Below are 8,119 nucleotides of genomic sequence, written 5' to 3' on the forward strand. Positions count from 1 at the left end.
GTTTTGAAAGTAGCGCTCACGAGCCAAAACGGGTCAGCGAAAATTGTGCACAATTGTGTACAATGTCATCAATTTCGTATGATATGCTGCAAAAAAAAATAAAAAATCCTGCAATTCGTATGATATGTTGCGAATTTCAATTCGTACAATATGTTACGAATTCGTAAGGGCTTAAGATCCCGTTCAATCTCGTTACCAGGGTTGGAAGCTCATTCAAATTGTGTTTGAATATGCCATTTAGCAGACGCTTTTATCCAAAGCGACTTACAGTCATGCGTGCATACATTTTTTTGTGTATGGGTGGTCCCGGAGATCGAACCCACTACCTTGGCGTTACAAGCGCCGTGCTCTACCAGCTGAGCTACAGAGGACCACAATGTGTTTGATCTACATACTGTCAACACATCATCATTCTCCTTTTTCCTCAAGCAGATAGCTAACCATAGTGAATAGATGACCTCTTCTATTCAGATTCATTATGAGTTGACATACTGTTATGGTATTACATTGGGTGACATTCAGTACAATGTCACTTCAGATGTCATGACACAAGCCCACCACTAGAGGTCCCTCGCTCCACACACATGAATGACAGGAAGTGTTATGGACACACTTTGGTCAAAGATTATGGATATACTGACAAGATACACGTCTCGCCTCCCTAACAATGGGAGTCGTTGTCCACCGCGGGCCGTCTAGCTCCCGCCCATCCTTTCTTTAGATTGGTGGATACATCTCCTTATTGTAATCTTTTTTTGAATATTCGATGAGGGTTGTTGACATCACCGCCTGTATTCAATAGAGATAGATGCTATGCTACTAGCCTCATGCCATGAATATGCACAGCCATTTTGAGACAACTCCGATATAATGTGTTTTTTCCTACATATATCAGTACACTAGTAACAACTTAAGCATTATGAAACTTCTATTTGATCAAATATACCTCACCTAGCAAATAAGCCATAAATGTTTTTGTTGACCAAATTCAACACTCTCTCATTGACCTCCATACAAAAACTCCTCGCTTGGTTGGTGAAACAACATAAAAACGCCACCTGCTGGAGGGAGACAGATTTTCTGCCGAGTTGGGCCTCTCTCTTCCTCTTCCTCTCTGCTTTGTCACAGTCCTTGTGATTACAGTGGAATGGATGTTTACATCATAATTCATAAGAACTGAATTATATTGGAAGCATAATTTATAGGCTGCTCATCATTGGAGCACTGGAACTTTAACTGAACTTGTTACCAGAACTTTAACTGAAGTCATTATCAGAACTTTAACTGAACTTGTTATCAGAACTTTAACTGAACTTGTTATCAGAACTTTAACTGAACTTGTTATCAGAACTTTAACTAAACTTGTTATCAGAAATTTAACTGAACTGATTATCAGAACTTTAACTGAACTGATTATCAGAACTTTAACTGAACTGATTATCAGAACTTTAACTGAACTTATGATCAGAACGTTTACTGAACTTGTTACCAGAACTTTAACTGAACTTGTTATCAGAAGTGCTAATCAACTGCTCATATAGCCTACATTGAGTGTGATGGAGTGTCTGAGGAAACAGAGCATGTTGGATCCTGCCAGGTCAAACAGTGGGAGGACAGGTACAGTCCTGTCCTGTAGGCTGTACAGTGATAAGGCATGCCAGAATACATTCTGGACAGTCTGGAATTGGTTTTAGGGAGAGTATTTGTTTGTTGCCTAAATGTTTAGAACTTCCCTACAAATGGTAAATGTATCTCCTCAAGTACTGATGATCTTTTTGGTCATAAAAATTAAATAAAAAAATAGACATTTCAGGCAGACAAGCAAAAGTGTGGGGTCTGACTCCTCCTATCTGGGTCCCAGTCTGCGATCTGATTGGTGGATTTAATGACAAAACTGAATGGTGGATTAGTGGAAAAGCTACTCTGATCTTCTGTTGATCCACTCTGTTGATACATGATAAATATACATAAGAGTTGTAGATGACAATGTGCAAGATTGTGCTTTGATAATGTGCTTTGATGTGCTTTGATTTATACATGTTTGATTCCTCTGTGTCACTACATAACGCCTACAAAAAACAGTTAGTTACGGAAACACAATACAAAACAGGCCAGGGAAAAAAACAAGCTTTCAAGCAAGAGAAAGCAAGCAATATATGCCATAAAGAGATCAATGGAACGCAGACCATGGGGAAAGAACAAGGACGACGTCATTGGGGCACATTCCAAAAATCAGATTTTACAAAGTGGATATTCGGCAAATCTGTCAAGATCTTTGTGTTCTAACAGGCCCACAATGTGGTTGCTACTGTTTTCGCTGCATAATATTTAGAAATAGTCATTTTCGTGATTATAAAAAACGTCTGCTAAATGCTAACTTCTGTTCGTATAAGCTGCTAGCATAGCTAGCATATAGAAATCGGTGGTGGTACTTGAAGCCGTTTTTAAGTGTAAATCAGTTGATTGGTGACGATGACATGAACATGTGTTGGGGTTGACATCCATACAAGCATTTAAATCAGATTTTTACTCCAAATACACATATAAACAATATCCTAAAGGTAGGTACATTTTTATGGAGGGCAATGAGGAGATTCTGAATGGCGTTGCCATGGCATTTTGGTGGAGTTGGATTGATCTCTTTACCACATCTATAAAGAAAGAGAAAGGTAAGTTCATTACATACGGTAGTCTATACTAGCCCAGGTGCCTGAACACATCTGAACACAGTGGTGACCACTCTGCTACTGCCCAGTGGGCCCTAATTCCAGCAAATATTCAGTCAAATCTTTAAATCCCGAAAATTGTAGTGATGGAAGACATACAGAAGTGGTCTGTAATATGGGAGATATGTCATTGTCTTTAATTGCATTCCTCAGTGTATCTTTAGAAAGCTTTAGAATTCAAACCTTTAAAGAGAGGAATTGTTGATTGTGGGGGGCTACTGTTCTGCACTCTAATGTACTGTACTGTACTGTTTGGTACGCACATTAATGAATTCAGTTTGGACAGTCATTTTTAGGAAGACACCGTGACCTATGCCACGCTATGCTACAGTCATTAATAAGCATTCGATTACACTTGTTGTTTCAGCATGTGAACTGAACCAACCCATCTGTGTCTGGAAAGGCCTGCTCTTAGTGGAAACACATCGGCTGGTTCAGTGGTGACAGTTTGGGTTGTACCAAACTGTTTGGGTGGTACCGCTAAGTGGTTTTGAGTGCTGCTAGCAGGGAGGGTTAGGGTGGGGTAGGGGTGAAGAGTGCTGCTAGCAGGGAGGGTTAGGGTGGGGTAGGGGTGAAGAGTGAGGTTTTGGGGTGTAAGGGGCGAGGAGGGTTTGGTCTGGGAAAAGATGGCGGTCCGGTCACTCCTCTGGTGTGTGTTCCCGATGCGTGCTGTTGCAGTGCCTGAGACGCACCACGCGTCTCTGGGAGGACTCCAGCAGGGAGCAGCGTGGAGGTGGGAGTCCGTCTTTGTTAAGGGGGTGTTCTCCATTCTCCTCCTCCTCTTCCTTATCATGCCTCTCTCTCTCTCTCTTTCTCTCTTTCTCTCTCTCTTTCTCTCTCTCTCTCTCTCTCTCTCTCTCTCTCTCTCTCTCTCTCTCTCTCTCTCTCTCTCTCTCTCTCTCTCTCTCTCTCTCTCTCTCTCCATGCTGGGAGTGTTTGGTGCATGCTGGGAATTGTTTGAGTGAGTGCTAAGTGCGAGGGATGTGTAGAGTTAGATATCCTGGGTTTTCTTTCGGTTTTCCTTTTCTTGGTGATATCCTTTTTTCTTCTATGCATGATTAAGGTTATTATTTCTATTTTCTTGTTGTGGTAGAATTAAGTATAGTGTTTTTCGTGTCGAAATTACCCTGATTTTGGTGGGGATGGCAGCCCGAATGGGGACGCCGTCCCTGTCACTTCGGCACGGCTTTAGGTGTGTTACTGAAGCTACTGTCACGGTGGAGGAGGTTCTGGTCGCCGTAGGAGAGAAGGTAGGATATGAGAATGTTGCTTATCGTATGGTTGAGCATGGCGTACTTCTTAAAGGAATGTTTATTCAAGTTACGCCGCTTTTTTCTCCGTCAACAAGGGTAAAGATTTCAAATGTACCGCCGTTTATTCCAAATGAGCTATTGGAGCGTGAGTTATTGCGCTTTGGGAAGTTTGCAAGTTCAATTAAGGTTGTCCCGTTGGGTTGCAAACACCCGGCGTTGAAACAGGTTATGTCGTTTCGGCGACAGGTGTTTATGTTTTTGGACTCACCGGAGCAGACTTTGGAGTTATCGTTGAAAGTCAAGTATGACAATAGACTGTATATGGCTTATGCTAGTACGGGTAGTCAACGGTGTTTTGAGTGTGGGGATGTTGGCCATAAGCGACATGCTTGCCCGAAAAGGGAGAAGGCAGAGGGAGGGGCGCAGGTGGTCCTCATATCGCCTGGGCCCACTGATGTAGGGAGAGGTGGGCTGACAGCGGTAGAGCAGCCACAAGCATCTGTTGCTGAGGAACAAGTTGTCTGTGTTGAGGGCACAGAGTTGCAACTTGTACCAGAGGGAAATGTTATGCAGCAGAAAAATATTGTTGTAGAAGGTAAGGATGGATCTGAAGAGCCATTTCCTCAGACTGGTGAGGAGGTGCCCAGTACAAGTGCTGGGGTACAGGAGGGGGTTCATGTGGAGCTAATCTCTCAGGTAGTGGAGGAGATGCCCACTACAAGTAATGGGTTACAGGAGGGGGTTCATGTGGAGCTAATCTCCCAGGTAGTGGAGGAGATGCCCACTATGAGTGCTGGGGTACAGGAGGGGGTTCATGTGGAGCTAGGCTCCCAGATAGTGGAGGAGATGCCCACTACGAGTAATGGGGTTCAGGTGGGGTTAGTCTCCCAGGTAGTGGAGGAGATGCCCACTACGAGTAATGGGGTTCAGGTGGGGCTAGTCTCCCAGGTAGTGGAGGAGATGCCTGGTACGAGTGATGGGGTGCAAGTGGGGAGTGTTGAAAGGGATGTGGTAGAGGGGAGTCAGTGGTCTGTGGCCTCAGTTGAGGAGGATCAGGAGAAGGATATGGATATCTCTCTTGATACGATATCAGCTGGTGAGGACTCAATTTACGATCTAGAGGAGGTAAATGGGTTTCTGGATCAGACTTTTGGGAAATCTGTCAAATTGGCAGATTATTTTGATGTTGATACATTTGTGAGGTCAGCTGTGATGTTACAGAAGACGGTGGGGTTAGACCAGTTGAGTGAGAAGAAGTGTTTTCGCTTGAGGAAATTTGTTACTGCTGTTGCAGCAGCAAAAGGTGGTGGGAACGTGGTCAGGTTAAGAGAACATTTAAATAATGATGATTATGCCTCATAGGGTGTTTTATTCTCTTTGTCTGGTTTCTCTGTGGTATCTTCTGCTTTTCCTTTTTCTTTTCTATAAGGAGATACTAAGGGTAGGTTCTCTCAATATTAATGGAGGAAGGGACAGGAATAAGAGGGCTTGGGTATTAGAAGTAATAAAACAGAAAAGGCTTAATGTAGTTTTCCTACAGGAGACACATAGTGATGAGGAAAATGAGGTTGACTGGGATATGTGTTGGGAGGGGCAGCATCTACCCAGTCATGGTACTAATTTCAGTGCTGGGGTGGCAATCTTGTTTTCTTCAGGCTTAGGGGTGACTGTGGTATCTACAACAGAGATTGTCAAGGGTCGGGTTTTATTGGTCAAGGTGGATGTTATTGGGTTTTTGTTAGTTTTTTTTGAATGTTTATGCTCCTAATGAGGGTACAGAGCGTATTGTTGGTTTTGATAAAATAAAGGAAACCTTAAGACAGTGTGACCAAGAGGGGTGTATGGTTTTAGGGGGGGACTGGAACTGTACAGTGGATTTTACTGTTGATCGCACCGCTGAAGAACCTCACCTGCGGTCAGCCACTTGCCTGTCTGGTCTGTTAACTGAGTTTGAGCTTTCTGATGTGTGGAGAGTAAGGAATGCAAAAGTTAGGCAGTACACATGGCTAAAAGTTAATGAAAGTCATGACAGTGCAGCAAGGTTAGACAGGTTGTATGTATCTGAGCAATACTGTAGTAGGGTTGGAAGGTGTGACATTACTCCTGTGGGTTTCTCTGATCACCATATTGTCACTGTTGATATTCACTTGTCCTGTCCACGAAGGTCATCATCTTATTGGTATTTTAATGTTAAATTGTTACATGATGTCATGTTTTGTGAAAAGTTTTTGTTGTTTTGGGAAAAATGGAGGGTTACAAAAGGGACTTTTTAGTCCTTGAGACAATGGTGCGAGGTTGGGAAGGCCCAAATACGATTATTTTGTCAACAGTATACTGCTCTGTCTAGTATTGAAGTTAAAGAGACTATCAGGGCCCTTGAAGAGGACATCAAATCTATTGAATTGAAGTTGCTCACTCAGAATGACCCCGGACTAGTCATGAACTTACAGGACAAGAAACATGAACTGAGGTCGTTTCTGCATGAAAGAGTGAAGGGTGCCTTGATTAGGTCTCGTTTCGCTTCCCTCAAGGATATGGATGCTCCTAGTGCTTTAAAAAAAAACCTAGGACAGTCGACATTGCAACGTAAACAGATGGTCTGCCTTCGTCTCCCTGATGGGAAGGTGACCATGGATGACAGTGAAATGCGTCATCATGCCATGGATTTCTACTCTGCCCTCTATAAGGCGGATGATTGTGACTCTCTGTGTACTGAACAGTTGTTACACGGTCTTCCTCAATTTGGACCTGAGCAAAGAGTCGTATTGGACTCTGACATTACACTGCAAGAGCTGTCCACAGCAGTTATGCAGCTCTCAACAGGCCGAGCCCCTGGCATTGATGGTTTACCATCTGAGTTTTATAAGCACTTTTGGGGGTCTATTGGTGTGTGAATCTTTTCATGAGGGCTCTCTTCCTGTATCTTGTCAACGTGCTGTACTTTCACTGTTGCCAAAAAAGGGGGATTTGGCTCTAATAAAAAATTGGAGACCTGTTGCTTTGCTGTGTGCAGAATATAAAATTGTTTCTAAATGTCTCTCAAACAGGTTGAAAGAGTATCTGGGATTGTTGGTCCACAAGGACCAGTCCTACTGTGTACCTGATCGCTCTATTGTTGACAACTTGTTTCTAATAAGAGATGTTTTAGACATTTGTAAACTGTCTGATGTAAATGTGGGTTTACTTTCTTTGGATCAGGAGAAGGCTTTTGATCGTGTGGACCACCAGTACTTGTTTAAAACAATGAAAGCCTTTGGGTTTGGGGATGTTTTTTTTTTTTTTTTTTTGTCTTGGATGAATTTACTGTATGCTGGGGCCTTGTGTATGGTGAAGGTGGGGGGTGGTTTGAGTTGCCCCATCCCTGTCCAAAGGGGCATCAGGCAGGGATGCCCAATTTCAGGGCAGTTATATAGTCTGGCGATTGAACCAATGCTTTGTTTTTTAAGAGCGAAGCTTACTGGTTTCTCTGTGCCAGGTGTAATGAAGGGTCCCACGATAGCACTGTCTGCGTATGCAGATGACGTGACCGTTTTATTACAGGGGGTGAGGATGTTAAGGTTCTCTCAAACGTTTTAAATGTGTATGAGGGGGCCTCCTCAGCTAGAGTCAATTGGGGAAAGAGTGAAGCGCTGTGGGCAGGTCAGCTTCAGATGGGGTCCGCTCCACGGTTACCAGGGGGGCTTCAGTGGGGCAGAGATGGGATGAAGACATTGGGGGTTTTTCTAGGCTACGATGTCTTTCAGAAAAAGAACTGGGAGGGTGTAGAGGAGAAAGTGTGTGCCAGACTGTCAAGATGAAAATGGGTGCTGCCCCAGCTGTCTTATAGGGGAAGGGTACTGGTAGCCAATAATCTTGCTGCCTCTACCCTGTGGCACAGACTAATGATTTTGCAGCCACCAAAGGGTCAAGAGCTTCAGAGGACCCTTGTCAATTTCTTCTGGTCTGGACAACACTGGATTAAAGCTGCAGCCCTGTACCTGCCACTGCACGAGGGTGGGCAAGGCCTGGTGGACATTTCCTCTAGGATCATGGCTTTCCGGCTTTAAGCAGCCCAGAGACTGTTGTACAGTGATGGTTCTAGCTGGGTTGACACAGCCTACACATTGATGAGGAGAGCGGGCTGTTTGGGCTTAGACAAGC

At 43.8% G+C, this 8,119-nt stretch overlaps 1 protein-coding gene across 1 annotated transcript in view; it reads right to left on the bottom strand.

The window, feature by feature from the left end:
- Positions 1 to 2,512: 2,512 nt before the first annotated feature.
- cacnb3b (calcium channel, voltage-dependent, beta 3b) overlaps positions 2,513 to 8,119 on the bottom strand; it is a 63,396-nt gene continuing 57,789 nt past the window's right edge. The window contains exon 14 of the mRNA XM_041845480.2: positions 2,513 to 2,651. The gene's annotated coding sequence lies outside the window, so the exon portion shown is untranslated. The remainder of the gene's footprint in view (positions 2,652 to 8,119) is intronic.

Source organism: Coregonus clupeaformis, chromosome 24, assembly GCF_020615455.1.
Source record: "Coregonus clupeaformis isolate EN_2021a chromosome 24, ASM2061545v1, whole genome shotgun sequence".
NCBI lineage: Eukaryota > Metazoa > Chordata > Actinopteri > Salmoniformes > Salmonidae > Coregonus > Coregonus clupeaformis.